This window comes from Leptidea sinapis, chromosome 1 (assembly GCF_905404315.1).
Source record: "Leptidea sinapis chromosome 1, ilLepSina1.1, whole genome shotgun sequence".
Lineage (NCBI taxonomy): Eukaryota > Metazoa > Arthropoda > Insecta > Lepidoptera > Pieridae > Leptidea > Leptidea sinapis.
In genome coordinates, this window is record NC_066265.1 from 19,142,355 (window position 1) to 19,168,774 (window position 26,420).

Sequence of the window (26,420 nt, forward strand, 5' to 3'; positions counted from 1 at the left end):
TGCGTCACGAACCCTCACTTTTTCCCGGCTATTTCCGTCCTCGCTCTCATTTCACGTACAGACTGTATATTATTGGAAACAACACATAACTATTTAGTTCAACATTTTCAAAGTATATATTATTTATGGCGTTGATCTTGAAAATATCGTGTGATTGCACTTATATTATATCCATAACCAAATTAGATCGGCCGTTTTCATCCACACCTTGGTTCTCATAATTTTCTTTTAACCAAAATCTATTGAACTAGCTCAGAATCGGCGTTGATTCAGATTGGGTACCGGGGTACACCATACTAGAGCTCAGAGCAATACTCCTTACGTAGTTGGCCCTGCACCGTATACAAAGTAGATGATCTATTGATAAACCCCAGTTTCTACAAAGCCAATTTGGTTTTACCATCCACATGTTCACGGAATTGGCAATCGCTCTAATCCAAGGCCTAGACATTCGCCTGTCTAGGCGAAGTATTTAACAATGACTCTTGTTGCTGGCGAAGAGTCGTGGTAATACGACAAATGGGGTTATTTTGTGGTTAACGCGCAAACTGAATCTCGCTAGTCCGAGGGGGTAAAAATGTACGTTCAGTTTATTATCCCACTCAGCGACCTACACCAAAAGAAAGAGGGTAAAAGTTTCTTTCGGCACTGCTCAACGATTTCCCCAAAGCTTTGCACGCCCGGTGTGTACATCTCAAGTAAGTACTTACTATAGTATTTTTTGTTGTTTGAACGTGTTTTGTAATCGATACAAATCTAGATATATTTATATTTATGTAAGTCGTATTAAGAATTTGATTGAACAATAACTACGGCTTCCAATTCCGCTGCCAACAATTTTTATTTGTTTCGCTTTTGCAGTCTATATTAAACTTTTATTAAGTTCATGTTAATGAGACCAGAACTTTCGTATGAAGACATAAAATTAATTTATAGCTACTGATTTCAAAGTGCAAGACTAACGTATATTATTATGTAGATAATAAACTTAATTACTTATTTCATTGGGAGGCTCCTTTGCACAAGATGCCGGCTTTGCACAGATTAATTATGGGTACCACAACGGCGCCTATTTCTGTCGTGAAGCAATAGCAAAAAGTGTAAAAATTACTAAATTACTGGGCAAATGAGACTTAACATCTTATTTCGCAAGGTTACGAGCGCAATTGTAGTGGCACTCAGAATTTTTGTTTTTTTTTTTAGAATCCTGAACGGCACTGCATTGTAATGGGCAGGGCGATTCAATCACCATCAGCTGAACGTCCTGCTCGTCTCGTCCCTTATTATCATAAAAAAAACTTATATTTAAACATTCTGGGAAAAATGCCGCAGAGAAGCAAGTAAACATATCGGGATGCTACTGCGATCATACCAAGAGGAATATTCCGTAAACGGTTAGCCTTACCTTTAAGATTTCATTGGATTCAACATGTTTTACGATTTACTGTGAAATATGCATTCTTTATAATATATTTAATATTTATATTTTAAATATACATAATATGTTATACGTGGTCTTTAAGTTCTACTAGTTGCAAGATTTATTATAACAAACATCTGTAATGTAACAGTAGCACTGTGCACATCGATATCAGTATTTCCACCATATTAGGTTTCAAGTAACTCAACATGTCGGTATCGCGGTCTGGGCAACGAAATCGAAGTCGCGCAGTATGACATTACATTACAGTACATTTACCAGTGGGAAGCTCCTTTGCACAGGATGCCGGCTAGATTTTGGGTAGGTACCACAACGGCGCATATTTCTGCCGTGAAGCAGTAATGTAAAACATTACTGTGTTTCGGTATGGAGGGCACCGCAGCTAGTGAAATTACTGGGCAAATGAAACTTAACATCTCAAGGTGACGAGCGAAATTGTAGCAGTGGATTTTTAGGGTTTTTTAAGAATCCTGAGCGGCACTGCATTGTAATGGGCATGGCGTATCAATTACCATTAGCTGTACCTCTTGCTCGCCTCGTCCCATATTTTATCCCAAAAAAATATGACAAGAGTTACAACTGAGTAGTACCTTGCTTGGATGTACGATATCATTTCAGTGTGCGGCATCAACGATATATGTCTGCCGCAATAATTGTGATAGCTCTCTATAACGTAAGAGAATATATCACATAGATAAAACTTCTTCAAAAGTATCTGCTTGGTCTTATCAAGATTGATAGAATTATTAACTTTTATATTTAAGGCTAGCTGATATCTCATCAGCAAAAGCGCAAATGAATTACAAAGTTTTTAGTCTGCGAACACTATATATACTAAATGATATCGGGAATTTTAGCACACTAAAGGCAATAAAGGACATTAAGACATGCGCAGGTCGGAGCTGGCCTGTGCCATCAGCCATTTGCCAAAAGTAACCTTAAGCAATCTTCTCCCACACCACGTCTATCAAGACTTACAGCTCCATCTGTGGTGAGGTAGTAATTTTTAAAGATCCTTACCTGCGTTTTAAAAAATATTACTAGATTCTTCTTTACTACTTCTTCTTTTTTTTTCTTTTCAAATTCGCATACTTTTTGTTTTTTATATTATTGTGTTCTTGGTGTCTCGGAAGTAAAGACTGCGCATGTTGTGACACCTTAATTTGTTGTACATTCAACTAATATTTTGTTAATATTCGATTTATTTGAAGCGTATTAGAATGTAACAACTACCGGTTGTCCTATAAATAAATAAATAAAGAGATTTTTTTGCCATGATCATGGTGCAAAATTCTTGATACCATCTGAGATGGTAAAGAAGCGAACGCGCACAGTAAAAGCGATGTAAGCAGACAAGTATTTAGATGCAGGAAGGCGGAATAGCGCGGGGCGCTGGCGTCTACGTCGCTATAAATAAACCCGCGTGCGTCGCCGCCCGCCTCCTGTCACTCGGCGGCGAACATTGCCCGTTGGATACGAACCCCGTCGCAGCGGGCGTCACAATAATTAGGCAGTGTTACACCTAGTTCAATAAGTAGTTATGTCAAACATGGGCACTAACCAACGATAATCTCAACAAACTAAAAACATGTCAACATAACATAGAAAGAAGTATACTAAGGATTAAGAAAAGCGACAGAATAAACTTAAAAGAAATAAGAAAAAGGACAAACATTGCAGACGTATCATAAACTATTAGTAAACTCAAATGGCAATGGGCAGGACACCTAATACGAGGCAAACAAGAAAAATGGGCCAAAATAGTAACAGAATGGTATCCTAGAGAAGGAAAAAGACAGAGAGGGAGACCGAGTCGTAGATGGAGCGACGATTTAAAAGATGCCGCTGGTGTGACCTGGAGCAGATCATGTCATGACCGAGAACACTGGAAGAGCCTAGGGGAGGCCTATGCGAAAGAAAAACAATCCGTGACGATGTCTACTGCAAACTAAATGTAAATCTAAAACTATGTAAAGATTGTTATTAAAGGCTATTATTATTATACCTAGTTCAAAAAAAGGAACTGGCAACAAGACTTAATAGTGAATTTTATGCATCTTAATTGGACGTAATTCCAGAAAACCGTTCCAAACCACAATCATGTCGATATTGAGTTAAAAACACAAAACTGGTCGCGTGATTCATATTAACGGACTGACAAAAAATGGCAGCCCTACTGTCACTCTTTAAATGACATCATGACTTAGTAGCCCAACCCAACATGTATGGAATACACTAATATTTATTAAACATTAAACACGAATTCCTTAGAATGTGATGTTTGTGGCTTGGAACGTTTTTCAGGAACTACGTCAAAATATCCTTAACAAAATATATTTAAGCTACGCACACATGTAACAGGACGTTCAGCTGATGGTAATTGATGCCCATTACAATGCCTTTTATTACAATGCAGTGCTGCTCAGGATTCTTGATAAACCCAAAAACTTTGAGCGGGACTACAATTGCGCTCGTCACCTTGAGACATAAAATGTTAAGTCTCATTTAGCCCGTAATTTCACTAAAAACAATTAATTAAAACAAATTTAATTTAATTTACTAATTTACGATAGGCCAAAAAATGGTTTGAACCGAATGCACACTTCTGCTGAATATTCGGTAAAAATTAAAATACAGCCAAACTTCGGTATTTCTAGTAAAACTTCATTACGGACGTTTGACTGGGAAGAAAGCTGGTGAATGCGTGACGAGAGCGTTACGCGAACGGTGATTTTTTTTTGTAATTGCATTTCGTTCTTGAACAATTTTATTAATTAATATTTTATTTTACTTTAGGTACATGGTAGCGATACGTTGTGTCCGCATAAAATAAATCATATTTTATTGGATTCATAAGACTTCTTAATTCTGAATAAGAACTTACTGCCTTTAATTTTTATTCTAAAATTGATTAACAGATAGTTAAGTTACCATGACTATAAAATTATGTAAATGGCTTATCTACTGAATCAGATAAGACAGCTTTTATTTTCTATTAATCACTTTTTTCTTAGAAGTACCCCATTTAAATCGATTTCGGCAGATGTTTTGTTGGAACTGCTTAAAGTTCGTTTAAGCCGAATGTAAAACGAAGTTCGGCCCATCCCCAAATAAAATGCTATTAAGATTGTCAAGAATACCAAATTTCATACAATGTAACTCAAACAGCTTAATATTTACCTTATGTACGTACCTATTTGCACCAATCTCATGTTCAACATTTGCAATAGCCACTATACATGATTTATATACACAAAGTATACAACCAATAACTAGGCTTACATATTTTTTGTAATGCGATTGACTTTACCACAAATAACCTAATTCGTGTAAATAATAAATTTGGTAAATTTTAATTTCTCATACTCGGTAAGTATTTTTATTTTGATCTGATTATTGGGTAGAAAATGCTGCTTCCCTCCACAGAGACGGAATAACTCATACAAATTACTTCCCACCTAAGGGCCGGAATGAACTTTTAAAATAGAACTGCTGTCAGCTGTGAAGAGTTTTATGTAAAAGAAAAACGAATAAAAAAAAATGCTGCAGCCATGTGATTTTCTAAACCGCCAGTGTGAACTTAGCGCAAATTCTTTGAGCGGAATAAGCCGCAACAATTACGCGGTGAGTTCCATATTTAAAATTCAAAACGTCTTCATAAATTGTCCTGATTTAACAATTAATTTTAAATAGGTACCACTAATATTATTTTATCTATGAATAGTGTTAGATAAACAAATAGTATTATTTTCCTCATATTCGAAATGAAAAGTAGAGTGTTTAACACGGGTAAAAAAATCAATTCCTACTCGGACTATAGTCGCCCTTTCTGCGCTCGGGTGTCTAAATACCTCGGAAATTGATTCTTTCGACCCTCGATTAACAATCTACTATTGTTAATATCTCCAACATTGCTGATAGTCTACATTGAGGCGATTATCTATACTCTATGTGGGTATGTGGAGATTAAACGACAGTGAAGCCGCCGTACGCCCGACACGACATTGTCGAATAATGTCGACGAGACATGCGAGTGTATCGCGATTCCGTGACGTCACGACGTGGTACGGTTAACACAACAATAGTATAGACAGATAAAAGAGAGCATATAAATTGTTTTATACCATTAATAAATAATTCATAAGAAGGCATAGTAAATCGGGCAAAGATACATTGAACAAAGGTTCTAACTTACCAAATTCAACCCAATAGGATTATTATGTATAGTACATATTTTCTTACTTACATACAGTATATTTATTTGTAAATATATTTTTTTTCGTTTTTAGGTTTTTGCCATCCTTTTTGAATTATGCATGTTTGAAGTCGGTATATTTTTTGTTAACACGTATTTTTATTTCATAAAGTATCTATTCATAACCCAAATTGACGGTCAAAAATCATTCTTTCACATTAAGTTTCTGCCATTATTGTTCCACAAGTATTTAAACAGATTGAACCTATGGAAGATTCGTGCTTGTGAGTACAGTGCCCTATTTGCAAGGGATAACCAGTGCTCAGCAAAATAAATTGGCGTTTTTTCTTCCTCAATACCCAAATGGGCACTATTCAAATTACCAGATTCTTAAAAATATGTAGTATTAAAATACGCGAGCGTTCAATTAATATGTAGTGATAATGAGGTGCAGACTATTTTGCACCAAAACAAGTAAATGCTGGCTAGTAAATCTGGAATACTGATTAGATTTAAAAATTATGAACCAGAAACAAAATTACAGTCCTAGAAGAGACCACATTTCCTAAGAAATTTAAGAAAGGTCATGGGTTCTTTTTTCTGCGATAGTAAATTGGTGGTCATGATTGAGCTCGTAGTGTTACTGGCTCTTTATACGGTGAACATATAAGAACTGCCTAACGTAAATCTAACAGGAATTGTTTTGAGCCATCAAGACAATGTTCGGTTCACAGGTCCGCCGTTGCTATGGCTAAGTCATAATACTTGAGCGTCCTTCATATTCACCCAGGTTAGGCCAGGGTCTATGTTTCGAAGATTACGAAACCATAGTTGCTGTAGTACAGATTTAGGTGTGCAGGATGAAGACTTTTCATACAAGTAACCGGCAATACTAGATTATGAAGATACAGAGAAACTTGTGGATGTGTAAAATATTCATCACTCCCTCACACACCTAAGAAAACCACACACAGCACACATGTAACTAACTTCACAATCACTATATACATATCTCTAACACTCACCCACACACTTCACCCAAAACTAAACACATAATATAATAATATATATATTTCAAATCACATATCCTGTACTATTTTTTAATGTCTTGTTATAAATTACCGTACTCTGTTTACTATTTAGATCTTTGTGCATGGAACATCATTCCTTATTGTATTCGGAGAAGGGCGTTGTTAGCTGCGCTGCAGTTTATACTTTTGCAGCTATCATCGTTTTTACTTGTTTGTATTATCTTTGTTGAATTGTTCCAAATAAAAGTTTTATTTATTTATAACAAACGCATTCCCACTATTTATTGAGCACGTTTAGCAATACGTCCCAAGCGAGAGAAAGCCGATTTGACGATAACGGATCTTGGTCAGAGTCTCCTTCTAGAATGGGGCAGGAGACAAGGCAAGACAGAGAGTGCTCAGGGAGAATACTGTGCTTCTAAGTGACGAGTTTTAAGTACGATACATAGGACGTTCATTAATTATAACGTGACAAGGTGTGCGGTTATCAAAACGTGGCGGCAAAAATATGAAACAGAAACAACCTAACCTGCCTTTTTAGAACGATGGTTTCTTGGATGACTTAGATACAAGGCTCAAGAGTTCCAGTTGTTGACAGGCCACCAGTTCCCAAAGAAATATCGAGCATCTCTAAGCCTAATTAACGGAGCACCGGACCAAAAGCTGTATATTCAAGTTAGAGATCCAACTCGCCTTCTGATGCCATACTGTAGAACAGCGCTTCATCAAAATAACGCAAATGTTATGTGTATTAGGGTCTATAACCACCTTCCAAAGAATATTAGAGAGATGCCTAAAACATTAATGCATAAAAAATTAAAATTATGGCCAATAGATAAATGCTTTATAGTTTAAAACAATTCTTTAGCCAAAAATAATAGTATATAAATGTAATTTTTTGAGAGGTACCCACAAACTTATGTTTATTTTATATTATATTATTGAATTAAAGCTATGTAATGTGTATTAATGACGTATAAATATAAAAATTCCAATATTGACAGTCAAATATTTTAATGGCGATATATTGGCGAATTGTGCTGTACACCAATTAATTGTTAACAACTATGTTACCACGATTCATACAAATATATCATTTCATTTCATTAAATGTGCACCATATTCAGCTCTTCTGAAATAGGCATTGTTAATGAACAAACTGCTTTTTACACGTCTTATAAACTGTGTCACAGGGATAAATATATTAATTAACAAAAACACAATTATAATTATATTTTTATCCTTAACTTGTAGAGAGTACAGAGTAATCGCTTCTGTCGTGTAGTCTTAAGCTTCTTTATACAAATCATCAATGGAGGAACCCATTGGCTTACTTGATGGTCATCACACTACGTACAATGTACATCAACCATGTTGAAACTTACGATTCGACCTTTTCAATTAATGAACGGTGATTGAAATCAAGTCGTCAATTAAGATACGTCCATAAGTGATTCGTTACCCCAACGGAACAAAATCAATACTTGATAAACAAGCTAAAATTTCTCTGAGAAAAGAATCCACGGGTAATATCGCATGTCAATTGGCCCCGTTTCTAATCGGTCTCACTATAATATTATTATTAACGGCAGTTCCATCAGAAAAAAACAATACCTAGGTATCATAAACTATGTAGAAGGAACAAATAAACTGCCAGCTGTACATTAATTTGGCGAAACTTCAAAGGTGTTCCTACAGCGCTAGCTATAATTCCTGGACTGGTATTTTTCCTTCAATATTGTTTCGACTGTGTGCAAACTAAATTGTTAAACAATTTTAAAATAATATCCTTGAATACTTTGATACAGTCCTTTTATAATTCGAAAAGATAATCTTAAAGTCTCGACCCGCGCAGTGTGACGAACAATAAAAAATTAAGTATTTACTTTTCTAATCTCGGTTCAAATAAGTAATATTCGTATAAAAAATAACATTCTATGCTAAGCAGTACAGAATGGCATGACTTATTAGGACCTGGTCATCAATATAGTTCTGTCAGAAACAACCCACTCGAAGCACATCTCGAATTGAAGGAATACTTCCCACGCATTATTTGACTTTCACAAATCCGTATTATTTTGTTTGTACAAAGTATGGATTTCGTTAAGGTCTAAGGTGGATTAACTTCTGATTTTATTTTGACGCTTGCAGCCACTCATAATACTTTCCAAGCCAAAGAACACATTAGTAAAACACCAAAGCAATAAACAGTACTGTTACTTGCATAAATAGTACATTAAGTAGTACACAGGATTCTAAAACAGCTCGTGTCTACACATTTACACTTATCTAAGCACAGTGTGTCAAAGCAGAGAGCAGCAGGAGCTGGCAAGATGACGTCATTACAACAGTGAGTCAATAAGAAAGCTATGGTGTCACGGTGTTGTTTAAGATCCCGGAAGCGAGCCTCGGCGTCATCAGAGGCGGGCGCGGACGGCGGGCAGCGCAACATCTAGGACTATTTCTGTCTAGTCACCAGTTGAATAACCTCCAATCAACTATGTATTTGCACTTAACACTTCGCCCACGGCATCAGCTAGCACCTTCACAGTATACTACCGTGTATAAATCTATTGTGATAACAATTTCCGACGCTTGAAGAGTTGCCCAATTTCGAGTCTTTCAACAGCTCTTTCAAATCCACGCCAAGAATGCCTTAATAATGAAACAATATAGCCATCTATAATATTACGATGTACCGTCATTTAAAATATTATCTCTAGATGTGTTAACTGATGAAATGTATACGGTTTTTCTTTATTGTCCTCTACATAGTAGGTTGCTAAAATACAGAGAAAACTATGTCAAAGCAAACCAACCAACATTTGCACTTAAGAGTATTGATTGTGCAATTTGTACAACACGAAATGCGCGACCGGACCTATTTTTTTATGTTCGCTGTATCGCAAATAGTCTGTTACCAAAAAAACTTTGTTTGTCTGTCAGTCGCGGAATTCTATATCCATAATAGCAATAGGTTTATAGAATTACTACTTGTTGCCCGTTGCATTCGCAACTAAAGGTTTTCTATTAATAAAAAAACATTTTAATATGAGAATAATCATTAACAGAGAGAGTTGTCATACTGAAACATGCAGGGCAAGTCTGTCAGCCATTAAGTTGACATAGCGACATCCCATTCTGCACGGACGCACGCCAAGAAAGGGAAGATATTAGTAGGATAATTAGATACAAGTATAGCTGTGTGACGCCCGTTGAACGGTGAAAATTTAAACATAGACGTTATGACGACAAGCCGATTATTGTACAAGGCAAGGCTATTTATTAGATACAGAACGCAGGTTTAATTTCTGGCCATTGCAAGCCAAATGGGCAACCAGCCAAGATGGCCTTAAGGAATCCAGTCTACGCAGATTCTACTACGAACTCCCTCAACACAGCCTAATAAAATAGTTATTATGTACATAATTCAAGTATGTGGCTATTGCTACGGTGAGAGCCTTTAAGTCTTTTATACATACGTCTACGTACGTCGTACATAGACGTCTACAGAGACGCCTCTTAAAGACAAGACTCCGTACACCCGCTACGGGGTAACCGGTACACAAAAGCGTTGAAAACGAACGTTTCAGACTTCATAAAAGATGAAGACTGGTCGTCATCTATGCCCGGGCTTGAACGGCTCGTGTAGGGTTTATGGTCCAGTTTTAAAGAGTATGGCATGCTCTCAACGACACGATAAGAATTTGCCCTAGGAGAAAATCTAATTCAAGGCCCTCACGTCTAAAGGAATTCTAATGTATTACGGCCACTGAAAATGAATTTGAATGTGCTCATACTTTTAATGCTATTATATTAATGTGCATATTTAACCTAACGGACACTGCAGTAATAAACATTGTATGCAATAGAAAAAAGGTCATTTCAACACTCCAGGAATGTTCTGAACTTTTGGTAGAAGCTGGGCTGGTTTGAGTAACGGTCCAACACTGCATGGAGAATGGACCCAACTAAAAGGATTAATCGGAAACAGGAACCCTAAAACCATACCAATGGATGCTATAGAAAAAAGATCTTTTTCTTGTAATACTTGATGGACACACTATCTAGTCTATCATATCTTATAATTTTATTTTGATGCAACACCACGTCATGAAGTCTTTGCATTGATATAGTAATTGAGTCAAACTCGAGGTACTAAAACTTATTCAAAAGTTTAGCTTAAATATTTAAACACGTTTAGTTCTAGTCTTGTCGATTTATAAGTGTCGATGATATTTTCTAGTATTGCTATGGTTTGTAAAGTGTCTTAATACAATTCTATGTAGTCCTGTCTCAATATGAAAATATTTCTAATATTATACCTAGCTATTAGTGTATTAATATGATGCGGCGGGAAAAAAAACCGGGAGGTAATTCAAACGATGACGAGATGACAGATGGTGTAAGCAAAATGAAAATTGAGAGGTCAAGAACTGTAAGAGATAGGAGTGCTTAAAGGAACTTGGGGGAAGAGTCCTATTCGAAGGGGAAATCAGTTATATTCGGTGTAGTGAAAGGGATAAGTTAAGATAAATTAAACGAAATTTAAAATACTATAGATACCAACCATATCAATTGTCCACTTAGTGTAGTGAAACCGTCTAAAAAATTTTAACTAATTTACTTATAACCACTAATTAATATGGCGAATCAGCTTAACGGGAAACTAAAACACAATTCTCAAACACAAATGGGTTTTCCGATTTGTTAATTTATTTCGATTGACGTATAATAGGGAAAAGTAATGTTGATGTAGACGCTATTTTGTTGTGTTATGAAAGATAGGCATTTTCCTATTTAATACCTAATTACAAGTTAAAAATCGAAAACTGGCTAACAACCGGTCGAGAATTTTCAAATAATAAAGAAGAAGTAGGAAAACTGCAATTTGGAGAGTTTTCACAAGTTAATAAAAAAGCACTATACTAACTGCAAAATAGCTTAGATATTTATTTTTAACTATACGAACTTGACTACTCCACTAAAAGGACGAAACTAGCGCATTGACCCTATATTATAATATGATCACTGATAACAAGAGGGCTATAGGTTTTAATACACATAATAATAGTAATTAATGTAAAATATCTTGGTAATTAATTTGATCGAGAACTTGAACAAAGTCCGGTAATCTAGAAATGCCATAATTACCGGCGTCATTGTCGGAATGGAAAACGTTCCTCCGTAGCTATCACGCAAATATAATTAAGTAATTAATTAATCACATTGTCGCTATTTTACACTTACAACAACCATTAATATAATAACTAATAACTCGGTCACGTGACATGCACATTACCAGCCACTTAATTGTGTAGTTATAACAAAATAATTATTTCATTAGTGTCTGCAAGTTATCCATATAATACATTTTTTTTTTGGAAAATAATTATATTTACCTTACTTTCAATATCTTGTTCTTGGAAGTTAAGTATTAAATTAGATAACACGTAAACGAGATGTAAGCGGGCGAAGTTAGAGACGGTTACCCTTTTAGGGTAAAGGTCATTATTATCAGAGATGACTATTTTTTATATGACTATATTTATACTTCGCTTTACAAGCAAAATATGGTCCTTTTCAGCCACTCTCCACAACACCACGATAAAAAGCGTGTACTCCTTCCATAGAGGCCGGCATCACTCCTGTGATTCCTCTGGTGTTGCAAGCGAAAGTGGGCGGCGGTGATCACTTAACACCAGGTGACCTGTACGCTCGTTTGTCCTCCTTATCCATAAAAAAACGTTACTGCGGCTTATTACAGGCCTACGTTTCAGGTCAGTCTTAATACATCGGGGATTACGAACAAACGGTGACCTATTTACAAATATTGAATACCAAAGTACCCCACGCTTAGCAACAGTACTCACACTACCATATACCGTTATCGCTCACGAGGACTCACTTTTGTGGCGACCCAAACTAAACACTAGAAGATAGCGAGACACCAGGTAAAAACAGATTACTTTACCCCTTTCCTAAGCCGTAGTAGGCCAAGGATTATGTCTCTAGAGACGCCCCTTAGTATTTTCCTACATTTCGTAAACTATAAGGGCCTGCAGCATTAACAGTAGCTACTTAACAATCCGGATAAATTAATGTGGCACACACTGTGCGATTTTATATTTATGTTGGTATTACATAGGATAGAGTACGAGAAAAGGTCGACACTTGTGCCATTAATGTCCACGATAATTTACAGAGACCGGGCTGGCGTAGTAATGTGTGCATGTTCCGTCATAAAACTTTATAATTTGGCAGAGAGACCAGAGCGCGGTTCCGATACATACAACACGAATAGAGTATAATATATAATTCCATGATCCGCGGTAAATATTTGTGTAAATCATTGTCGTTAATCATGGACAAGTAAAAAAAGCAGGACTGCGCGCCGTGATATTAGCAAGCGGTGCACCGTTATGCTAGTGTGTGTGCGGTTACGGGGGATACTAGTTACATAACTTTTCCTCCCTAAAATAATCATATATGGCCACAAATACGAGGGGAGGTCAAAAAGTTCGCGGAATGACTGGGAAAAAAGATGAAATGATACATTATGTTATTTTTCCTTTTCAATATATTCCCCCTTAACACGAATACATTTTTGGGATCTGGCATATAACTTATTAATACCGTCGAAAAAATAGGTTTTGTCTTGGGCGTCAAAATACGCCGAAATCGCCGACTTGACTTCATCATCGTCTCTAAATTTTTTTCCACGCAGCTCTTTCTTCATCTTTGGGAATAAATAAAAATCGCTAGGGGCCAGGTCTGGACTGTAGGGTGGATGGCGTAGTTGTTCAAAACCGCATCGATGAATGGCAGCCGTCGCAACATGACTCGTGTGAACGGGCGCGTTGTCGTGCAAAAGGAGTACACCTTTTGTCAGTTTTCCTCTTCTTTTTTCTTTAATAGCTTCTTTTAATCGGTCCAATAGGGAAGCGTAGTACTCTCCCGTTATAGAAACACCACGTTCTTTATAATCGATCAAAAGAATACCTTCAGTATCCCAAAAAATAGTCGCCATGATCTTTCCGGCCGATTGCGACACTTTAAATTTTTTTGGGGGTGGTGTGCCTTTTTTGTGCCACTGCATCGACTCCTGCTTTGACTCAGGCTCATAGTGGTGAACCCAAGTTTCATCACCGGTTACAATTCGGGCCATAATTTCTTCCCTAACTTCTCCACAGCGGTCCAAATACTCGCGGGAACAGTTGACGCGCTCACGTTTTTGCAGCGGCGTGAGCATTCTCGGGACCCACCTTGAACACACTTTACTCATGCCAAGATGTTGATGAAGAATATTTAAAATTGTGGTTTCTGATACTCCAACTGATGCTGCAAGTTGTTTCTTCTTCAACCTTCCGTCTTCCAATACAAGTTTTTCAACTTTTTCAATGATTTCCGGCGTAGTGGCCTCAATGGGCCGTCCAGGTCGAGGATCATCTTCAATTGACTCCCTTCCTTGCTTGAAAAGGCCGTGCCATTTGTAAATCATGGTTTTACCAGGAGCAGAGTCTCCGTAAACAGCTAACATCTCTTGCAAAATAGTTTGAGGCGTTTTTCCTTGTTTGGTGAGGAACTTTACGACGGCGCGATGTTCAATTTTCTCCATAGTGGCTAGTTTGTTCCCGATTTACTTGTTCACTCGTTTGTAACTCGAAAGCTAATGACCCAATTAGGCTAGAAATTGGCATATATAGTAATTATGAGTTACTCAAGTAGCGGCTACCTGGAGGAGCGACCTCACCCCCGCCAACCCCGCCATTCCGCGAACTTTTTGACCGCCCCTCGTACTTATATAGTATCGTTTTTACACTTTTTCACAGAGCACGACGGCATTTTTAAAATATTTTATTGAGACGCAAACTGATCTGTCACAGACGATGACAATTCTCATAATGACCGCCTATCGGCCTGTAATATTGTAAGTGTGTGCGTGGGGCTATGTATTTACACGTTAATCAGCTTGTTTTGGTGCTACACTGTTATGTAAGGTTATATTAACAAAATTCCTCTAATCAATATTGAGAGGAAAGGTTTACATTGGAAGACGGCCAGCTGTACCAGTCAATATTATCCCTACTTCGTGCTACTGCCATTGATCCATATGTTTATAATTCCATAATAACAAATCATTTGTTTGTCAAGATTCTATCTTCTACTCATCTTCTTCGCGTGTATTTCCGACTAGCGAAGGTTGGGAGTCAGCTTTGTATATTCAACTTTGTTCTTCGCGAGGCAAAATCATCATCAGCCGTAAGACGTCCGACTGCTGGACAAAGGCCTCCCCCAAAGATTTTCACGACGATCGGTCCTGCGCTGCCCTCATCCAACGTATTCCGGCGATCTTGACCAGATCGTCGCTCCATCTTGTGGGGGGCCTACCAACACTGCGTCTTCCGGTACGTGGTCGCCATTCGAGGACTTTACTGCCCCAACGGACATCTGTCCGTCGTACTATGTGCCCTGCCCACTGCCACTTCAGTTTCGCAATCGTTTGGACTATGTCGGTTACTTTGGTTCTCCTACGGATCTCCTCATTTCTGATTCGATCTCGCAGGGAAACTCCGAGCATAGCCCTCTCCATTGCCCTCTGAGCGACCATGAGCTTTCTCATAAGGCCAATAGTTAGCGACCACGTCTGCGTACCGTAAGTCAATACTACCGTAAGGCAACACACACTGGTTGAAAACCTTCGTCTTCAGACACTGCGGTATTGTGGACGAGAACATTTTACGAAGCTTCCAGAACGCTGCCCATCCGAGGTGGATTCGACGAGTGACCTCTTTCTCGAAATTGGTCCTGCCTAACTGAATTGTTTGTCCGAGGTAGACGTACAGTTCCCAATTGTTATGGGAGTAGGTGCGACATGGACATTTGACATGATCTTCGTCTTGTCCATGTTCATTTTTAGAACTACTCCTTGGGAAGCTGTATTGAGGCCATCGAGCATATGGCTGAAGTCTTCCATGGTCTCTGACATGATTACGATATCGTCTGCGAATCGAAGGGGAGTAATATATTTGCCGTTGATGTTGATGCCCAGTCCGTTCCAGTCCAGAAGCTTAAAGACATCGCCTTGTCTGACTCCCTGCTGCAGCCGGATAGTCTTCGAGATCTGATCCTGGAGGCGGACTGACATGGTGGCGTTTCTATACAAACACTTCATCGCTTCGATATATCGGTAATCAATGAGGCGAAATAATTCTGTCGAATTCGCGATTCCTGTCCAATCTCGGATGTTGTGCAGACAAGACTTTTTCTGCGATATACTCCTCTTTTTCCTGTTACTATTCCCATCAAGAAGGCCATCAAGGGCATGTGCCCCAAATATGCGACATTCCCCATCTTGATGGTTTGCATGAGTTCACATTTTTATTGACGCGCCACAGACCTTCCACATAAGTGTCTTTGCGAGCCCAACATTTCTATACGCTCCCATTTCGAAAGCTTTAATAGTCCATGCCTCAGTATAGAATGGGCCTACTACAATAGCTACTTCAATTAAATTTGATACATTAGCTTATATATGCCAATAATATATCAACACAAAAGCTCCTGTGTACCAACCACCCAGTCTACACTAAACCAGGCAAGCTAAATTGTAGGTAACCATAACACTGTAATATTAATTAATAATATGTTTGTGGAAAGAATTTAGACAGCACTTTATGTGTTGAAAAGCTCCCAATAATCTGATAGGAAGCAATTTGCAAATGAAATTTGGCAATATGTATTGAGGTTAGTGTATGAAAAATCCTATGAACAGAGTTAGTGCAAAATCACAACATTTAATGTTTTTACGTCCAAGACAAAAAATGTTGAAACACTGATGATGGTGTAATTGATTTTTTTTTTTTGAGTTTTTAACATCATGAGAATTTATTATAGGCCATAGCACTGAACCAAATTTATAAATACATCTGATGATCTGATTTGGTTCAGAGAATTCATTCAGTCTTCAAGCGAGAATTCAATGAAGATTACTATACAATAAATTTCACAAAATCTAAATTATTATGATTAAAAAAAAAAACAAAGTTAAATGAACTATATACATGACATCCTAAGACTCCCTCATGTCAGGTCCATTACAAAAACATGTCTGTAGAATAACTTTCTATTTGTTACACAGATAAAGGGCAAAATAGAGCCAGAATTATTGTTTGTATATATATATATATATATATTGGAACTGCATACTCATAAACATTTCAATGAAGTGCTTTAAATAATTTCCTATAATAATAAATGTCATTAAGCATGCTCACATTATGTCGGGATTAGTAATGTTGCCAAGAATATACCAAATGGCATCCATCAATATATCTTATCAAATATCAACATTTTGTGATATTTGATAAGATATATTTGTGATTTGTGATTTCTTTTACATTTTTTAATCCAAAGCATATAAAGAGAATCTTTATTATAATAGTTTAAACAAAGTAAGAGTTAATCAATAATAAATTGTTGTAATCAATCATTTGCTGTGAATAGGATATTTCGGTACTTTTGACTTGCATATGCGGACAGCAAGCATTTTGATCAAGCCAATATCTAAATGTAGGGATTAATTAAATGCATATCCTGTATTGACAATAAGCGCTAAGATTCATGTCTTTTTGATCATTTTTTTATGAAAGTAAGGGAGGAGACGAGGCAGGACGTTCAGCTGATGATTTATACACTTTGCCCATTACAATGCTGTGCCACTCAGGATTCATAATGACCCAAAAATTCGGAGTGGCACTACAATTGCACTTGTCACCTTGAGACATAAGATGTTAAGTTTCATTTGCCCAGTAATTTCACTAGCTCCCTTCAGATCGAAACACAGTTATGTTTTTTGCACCATATGATGTAATCATGTTTGTTAGTAGTTAAGTTATATGTGGTGTCAAAAAAGTGTAATAAATAAAATAAATAAATAATGTTTACACATTAATGCTTAACAGAACAAGGAAGAATTGCACAACAGAAATAGGTGCCATTGTAAAAACCGTAATCTAACCCGCATCCTGTGCAAAGGAGCCTCCCACCAATACGGTAATTTAATCTGTTTAAGAACATTTGTTGTTCCCTTATAGGAGTTTGGCCTATTCTGGCTTTAAAAGTATTACCACCCTTTTAGTTTATGTTCATATGAGAGAAAGTGATACAGAAGGGAGGAGGATGACCCTCAGTACTGAGGAATACGACACAGGGAGGAAGAGTTTGCAACAGCATGAGGCCTCCCCAAATTTGTATGGTCTTCAAGGGAGGGTGTGTTGGTATATCAATTGATAGTATGATATATACATTACAAATATATACAACTGATACTGATATAGTGTTGGATGAATCTTGAAAATAAATGACGGCTACATATCCACTTCGTGCAAGGCAATCACTCTAAATCTGTCTACTTTATCACTATATTCTATAATTGTGTGATTTAAATATATGAAATGGTGGGAAATTACCAGTGTCTAATATAATTTAACACATTCCAAATTTGAATTTAATAAAATAAAAATTAGAAGTTTTTAAGTTGTATTATTCTAAGGTTGTAACAGTATTTCAGTTCATAAAATTTGTCACAGAATTTTAGGGAATTTATTAAGAGAACAGTTTGAGTGTATGTAATAACAAATGATAAATAATAAATATCTATGCATAATAGATATAATCATTTGAAACCTAAGTGTACATTTGAATGTTATAAAAGATCTTTAACAGTTAGGTATATAAAACTATGTATGATAATTAAAATATGAATATTTTTTCTATAATATAAAATCATTATTTATTAGCAGCATTAGGCGACACGTAAATACAGTATAAAAATTGGTTTAATAAAAAAATTAAGAAGTTTGGCTTGAATATGAACTTTTAGTGTGTAAGTAAAGTAAATAAATTCTAATAAGATTTGAATTTGATTCAATAAAAATTAAAAAATATAGATTTCATTGTAGTATATAATTTAATATGGTTCACACATTCAACCAAGGACAGAAGAAATGTTTTGAATTAGCTAGTACAACTGCATTAAATAAGATTTTATAGACCACACTAATAGATCCCTAAATATATATTATTAGTTCGAGTAACAGCTCAAGAAATATTAGATAAATATCCGCATTTAAATTATGTCTACTTCGTAGGTCTCGAATTTTATAGCATTTGTGGACAGTGATGTCATGTTATGTAAAAATCGGCACAATTTAAAATTGAATGAAACAATTCCAGTATGTGTGAACACTCATATGGACATACAATAAAACAATAAAATTTTCAAGAGACTTGGCGTAGGAGGCGATAAATACCTTTATTTTTAATGTAATCCAATATCCCAAAGTATCGTTATTTTTATCCACGTTATGCACTGTCATTCATATATATATGCACACTATCACAAAGTTGCACGACACAATTTTTCACTTAAAATTCCTAAAATGTATGATATTTTCACATAATTCACCATTTTCGCGCAATACACGACGTTCTGCAGCACAACCCGCGATCAGCGGATGCTGCCATCTTTATAAAGTTTTATTAAAAACTTTTGCCATATCCTCTTGGTAAATTTGACAGGTGTCAAAATAAGCATCAAAGAGAATTACTTACTACAAAAATACGTCTTGTGATGCTACATACCTCCACAGAATAAGTATTCAAAAAACCAACCTCATCTATAGTCTATTTTTCCTCACTTGTCTTGTATAGTAAACAAAGACGACCTTTAATGAAATTCACTTATTTTCGCTCAATCACACATTTCAGACTTGTTTACGTAATTTATAACTATTTCAGGAACACACACGCAATGAATTACACTAATGAAAGCTATTATTTAATGTTTTGAATGCATTATTTTTGCTAAAATTGAAAAATGACAGACAAAACCTAAGATTTTGACGTTTGACTATAGAGATGTACATTTAGAATGAATTGAGTGAGTGAGTGAGACGGATAGTGACGTCTCGTTTTGACAAATACCATAACTACTACCCATTTCTTTTTATCACTTTTGTTCATTACAAACAATGGAGACTTCGAACTTTTCAAACAAAAGAATATCAGGTATTTTTTTTACTGTGGGATCCCTACGCGTAGCATACGAAATAGCAGTTTTATTGGAAAGAAAAGTGGCAAGTGTTGTACTATTTTGATATCTATCTTTTAAAAAAACTTGCCATAGGTAGTGTAGTACATTTTTTTCCAACGTAGAGTGTCAAAGTTGACTGACATAAATTTTATAAACCATAACTCGTCAAAATTTAATTTATTTTACTTAGTTAACAATGATTATTACTTTCATTTGTGGTTACCATTAATAACACTGTTATTTGAGATAACATTATAAAAAAAATCACTGTAAAATTGTGAAAATTGCGATCACAGTACCTAAAAATGCGACAAAGGGTGTCAAATTTTTAACATTTTCGAAAAATGTCTATCATTGCTTGACTAAGTGACATAGATTTTTTTTCTTATTTTATTCATAACTGGTATACCTTGGCCTCTCGCCCGGTACCAGGTTATCGTTTGTTTTGGGACATAAAATGTATATAAAAATGAATTGCTGTTCGTTAGTCTCGCTAAAACTCGAGAACGGATGGACCGATTTGGCTAATTTTGGTCTTGAATTATTTGTGGAAGTCCAGAGAAGGTTTAAAAGGTGAATAAATAGGAAAATGCTGCTAAATGAAATAAATACAAAAAAAATGTTTTTCCTTTGATGTGTCCATACATAATTTCTATGAGAGAATTTATTGACGCAAGGTTTGACAGTTCTGCTATGAAACAATTTCATTACGACAGCAGGGTGCATATTTTACGAAGTAATTTTTGATGTTATGATATATTATTGACAAATTCATATAAAAACATTATTTTATTAATATATACAGAACAACGTCTGTCGGGTCAGCTAGTATATAATAAATATATAAAAATTCAATAAAATGTATTTTATTTGAGGGATGGCATTATGCATTAGCACATATAACTAACATTTTATTATAAAATTTTTATTTAGTAACTAACAGAATTGGTTGATTTTTAGTCTTTTTGTGGGATGGTATTCTGCTGTATTTTTTTTGTTTTGCGGTACCTAATGTTGACTTTCTTTTCGACTCCTACTCTTCCTATATAAAATGTGTACGTTTCTTATGTCACGTTATTTTTAATTTAGATTCCTATAAGACAAGGTTATCATGGATAAAAAGCTGTTCAATTAGAGATATGGTAATGATTACTAATTATACATAACAAGACATCTCAAACGTGATTACTTCAATTTAAGATGAAGATTTTTATTTATCCAATATAGAAATTCACGACGTTTTCTAAAAGCGCTGTACCAAACAGTACCAGGAGAATTTATTTGGCTCTATGGCAATTCGATTCTGTTCAATGACATACAGAATTCCTTAAATAAACACAAAGCCTTAATTTTTCAAGACTTGGTAAGCAATCGTATGCACTCCAAGAGACTGCTTGATATAATCATCTCGTCAAAAACTAAATTTATTTACGATTTCTTAAGGATTATAAACTACATTGTTATGGGGCAATGCTGCCGATATAAACATCATATTTGTGCTGCAGAAGAGGGCTATTCTCGATATTTATAACGTAGGTCCTAAATAATCATTGAGAGCAAAAATTAAAGAAATAATCATCTTGACTGTTGACTCTCAATATATTCTTGATAATGTTATGTATATACTTAGGCACGTAAGTGAATTTGCTAGAAACTGTCATAGCTATAATGTTAACACCAGGAACAAACAAACTTAAAATGCCTACTACTCGGCTAACGGCCGTTCCCAATATACTATCTACAGATAGAGATAAATTACTATGCTCTACTGGCTGTAATTAGCTGTCAATAATCTGAAACTGTCCCAATATACCCGATAAGTCATTCTTATCGCCTTATATTGGGACACGTAAATTGAAATTTTCATACAAACTTCTATCGCTGGTAAGCTGCTATACGTCGACCCATTGACAGACAGCGTGTACGGATAAGGTGAGTTACCGTCGATAAGTTTATTGGGACAGAAAAGTCAACGATAGTTACGATTTTTATCTCAAGTAAGAGATAGACTGAATATTTGGAACGGACATAAGTCGAGTTACTAAGTCTTTTGGCGTTGTATATGCTTTTACATCACGATCCCAGAAAATTTTCAAAATAAATGTATTACGAAATAAATAATTGTTATAAAAAGCGGCCAACTGCGCCCATAAAGGGTTCCGTAGAATTAGATAATGGTTCACGCTTTATGCATAAGGTTTATGTTTATGAATTTTTTAATTTCAGTTGATTAACGGAAAGGTAAATTGCGGTAAAAGTTAATAAGTATTATGACATGAATTTGATTGTCCACCCCTACCAAGTTCAAATCGAAGATTTTCCTCCCGCCGCGGCCCCGCTGTCGCGTCTCGCCTCCTCACGTCGCGCGTGCGACACAAGCACACCTCACCTATAACTATGTATGCACTATGTAGATGCAAACCTATATTGGCTGACACCGACTCCAAAAATAACAATAATCGTAACTACAATTAAATTAATTAATTAGATTGTATAAAAATACGCAATTATTTTTATACATTTTAGTGCATATTATACTATTGTTTTGGAATAATTTTATCGAAGACAGTTGTTTTTTGTTAATTTTTCTCTCTCTCTTACTGTAAGTTAACGACTTACAATAAGAAGTTCCATTGATATTCGACTACGACAATTACTCGACCATAACGACGTTACGGTAGGTGACATAACAAAAGTGTCCATTAGTCTCCTGTCAAATTGGACCGTGTTTTAGTGTTTTTATCGTTATTGTTTTGTATTTAATCGGATATTAATTAAAAAATATAATGGTGTTGTGTTTTGTATTAGATTGTGTTGTAACATATAGCAACAATCCAACTAAAGAAATATTTCAAAGGTAAATACTGATTCTTCAATACTACTTTCGTGATGTAATTTTCGTAGAACATATGCACTTAAATATTTTGTATTACATTGTATATGTATTGTATTCGCAGTAAATACTTTTTTTCTAAAGATGATATTATTAAAAAAAAAGAGTTAGAAAATAATATACTGTAAGCGTGAATATGACGCCGTTTCTCAATATTTGTCATAGAGATTGTCTAAAAAATACTACACACTTCACTAACTCACTAATACATGTGTAAAACTATCAAACATGAACATTTTAAATTTAGTCTCGCCGTAATGAGGAGACTTTTGTCACTCGAAAGTTCTGAGGTAAAAAACATTTAAAATTAAAATACCGTTAAAAGCCGTTAAACATTGAGAATCTCCTAATAAGACCTAAATCTAGACCTAAAATCGAGATAACAATAAACCTTAATAATTGCATATTTTTATACAATCTTATTAATTAATCTTATTCTAGTTACGATTATTGTTATTTTTTGGAATCGGTGTTCTTCCGCCGCGACCCGCTCTCGCCTCTCGCCTCCTCACGACTCAAGCACATCTCACCTATAACTATGTATGTAGTAATCTTACTACATACATAGTTATCATATACTATCTTGGATGACACCGACTCCAAAAATTAAAATAATCGTAACTAAAATAAGATTAATTAATTAGATTGTATAAAAGTACGCAATTATTTTTATACTTTTTAGTGCACATTATTTCTATTGTTTTGGAATAGAGTTTTTGAAGGCGGTTGTTTTTTTGTTATTTTTTTTATTATTCGATTTTTTGTGAATTTGAAGTACACTAACTAACAAGTTGTCTAAATATGTGTAGATATACCAAATTTTTCAATGCAGCAATGAACGTAAGTGCTTTGCAATTTAATTAGAGACAGTGTTCCGTTACTTTGTCATGGATTCCGTAATCAGAACCTAACCAAACTATCTTTGTAGTATATCGTTTCAAAAAAAAAGAATTATCGAAATCAGTTTGCTATACGTATGTATAGCATCCCATTAGCATCCCATTCCATGTAAATCCACCTAATCATTTTATACCGCTCCTCCTGCTATAGCCCAAAGCCTTGTATGGTCCAATCACTCTATAAATTAAAGCATCAAGCAATATGACTATTCAAGTATAACTGAGTGTATATACATAACGTATATATATAACGTTACATCACAAGTCTCACACTGGCAGAGCTCCACAGACAACAACACAAACATTGGTCATTCCAGTTAGCGGCCGGAGAAAGTGCTTGCTCAATGATGCAAATAGCAAGACGGTTATGGAAAACTCTAAATGCTCTTGTAAGTCGAATTACGACCAAATTTATAACATCTCCATTGTTACTTAATTTCTCTCATTTAAAAGGTATGTCGTGAAATGTAAAAGTACCTAGTTGGAACGTTTAAATTTGTATGAAAATTACTGTATCTGCGATTTATATACATAATATTTTATACAAAAATTTAACGTTTTCATCTACCTAGCGAAGAATATATAACTGGCCACCATAAGTTTTAACAACTATATTAGAAAAAAAATACGTGTACTTTGTAAATAAATTGGTTAATTTAACACTTTCATTGTCTATTGTTGATGTAGACAAAAATTTTGGTAACCTAACCTACGTCATTTGATTCATTTAGAGTTTATATTTATTTTCAATATGTACTCTGATATACTAGAACTAATTTATTATTTTTTATCTTTTGTAATAATAAATCAAAACTTTCAAATAAGTATTATCAGGTTGCGTTGAAACGATAATGTCGCCAATGTATAGTGATTTAACTCCGAAGTTATGATCTATCTGTCTATACAGACTGTGTGAAGGCGGCCATAGAGCGTAACAAAGGCTCAAAAGTATTCGCACGAGATTTGTCTATCGGGCAGAGCCAACTGACAGAAGAGACGACAACGAGAAGTTCTATGGCCAGTTATACACGACCGCACGGGCAACTGTTACCAACAAGACTGAAGACCCAGGAGCCAAATTAACCCGGCACTATACCGAAGATATCCCACACGTCAGCTTGTACGAGATTAGAATGGCCCTAAAACAGCTTAAAAACAACAAGGCGCCGGGTAATGATGGAATTATAGCTGAGCTTCTCAGAGCTGGTGGTACCCTCTGTACTTAAAAGACCCTCCAGAAACTTTTCAATTCCGTCATCCTCGAGGGCAAAACGCCGCAAGCATGGCATAGAGGTATAGTGGTGCTGTTCTTCGAAAAGGGCGATAAAATGCTTTTGAAGAACTATAGGACCATATCACATCTGAGCCATGTATATAAGCTGTTTTCTAGGGTTATCACGAATCGTCTCGAGCGCAGGCTCGACGACTTCCAGCCTCCCGAACAATCCGGATTCCAAAAAGGCTTTAGCACCATAGACCACATACATACGCTGCGGCAGGTTATACAAAAGACAGAGGAGTATAACCAGCCACTATGCCAAGCATTCGTAGACAATGAGAAAGCTTTTGATTCGATTGAGACCTGGGCGCTGCTTCAGTCCTTCCAGAGGTGCCGCATTGCTTACCGATATGTCGAAGCGTTGAAGTGTTTGTATAGAAACGCTACCATGTCTGTCCATCTCCAGGATCAGATCTTGAAACCTATCCGACTGCAGCGGGGAGTCAGACAAGGCGATGTCATATCGTCAAAGCTGTTCACCGCTGCATTGGAAGATGTCTTTCAGCTTCTGGACTGGAACAGACCGGGCATCAATATCAACGGCGAATACATCACTCACCTTCGATTCACAGACGATATCGTAATCATGGCAGAGACCATGGAAGACTTAAGCCATATTCTCGATGGCTTCAATACAGCTTCCCAAGGAATAAGTCTCAAAATGAACATGGATAAGACGAATCATGTCAAATATCCATGTCGCACCTACTCCCATAACAATTGGGAACTGTACTCTCGAAATTGTTGACGAGTACGTCTACCTCGGACAAACAATCCAGTAAGGCAGGTCCAATTTTGAGAAATAGGTCACTCGTCGAATCCAATTCGGATGAGTAGCGTTCGGGAAGCTCCGTAAAATCTTCTCGTCCCAAATACCGCAGTGTCTGAAGATGAACGTTTTCAACCAGTGTGTGTTGCCAGTGATGACTTACGGTACGCAGACATGGTTGCTAACTATGGGCCTCATGAGAAAGCGCAGGGTCGCTCAGAGGGCAATGGAGAAGGCTATGCTTGGAGTTTCCCTGCGAGATCGAATCTGAAATGAGGAGATCCGTAGGAGAACCAAAGTAACCGACATAGTCGAAATGATCGCGATACTGAAGTGGCAGTGGGCAGAGCACATAGTTTGGTAACGCGGTAACACAGATACCGATCATCTCATGGGCTGCGTTCAAGCAGCAATTGACGACGTGATGGCACAGATCCCCTCCGCTGAAATCTTAGTCTTGGGTGATTTCAACGGGCACAATGCCGAATGGCTTGGATCACGTACCACAGACTACGCAGGGCGTTCTGTGCATAATTTTGCATTGGCGTATGGTCTGTCCCGATTGGTTGAGTCACCAACGCGGCTCCCGGATGTGGATAGCCACATGTCGTCCTTATTAGACTTTCTGCTGACTACACATCCCGATGGTTACCAGGTCTTTGTTGACGCCCCTCTCGGAACTTCCGACCATTGCCTGGTCAACGACGCCAACGTCTAAGACTACCAGCGAACCGCCGCGTTTGGCACCACAAGTCAGCAGATTGGGATAGGTTGCGTTCCTTTTTTGCATCCTTCCCTTGGGGCAAGGTTTGTTTCC

The 26,420-nt window shown here is 36.3% G+C and overlaps 1 protein-coding gene across 10 annotated transcripts in view; it reads right to left on the minus strand.

The window, feature by feature from the left end:
- The window catches only part of LOC126970148 (serine/threonine-protein kinase MARK2), an 81,386-nt gene extending 62,175 nt beyond the window's left edge, over positions 1–19,211 (minus strand). For all 10 annotated transcript variants that reach the window (XM_050815917.1, XM_050815981.1, XM_050815927.1 and 7 more), the window contains exon 1: positions 18,982–19,211. The gene's annotated coding sequence lies outside the window, so the exon portion shown is untranslated. The remainder of the gene's footprint in view (positions 1–18,981) is intronic.
- Positions 19,212–26,420: the final 7,209 nt, after the last annotated feature.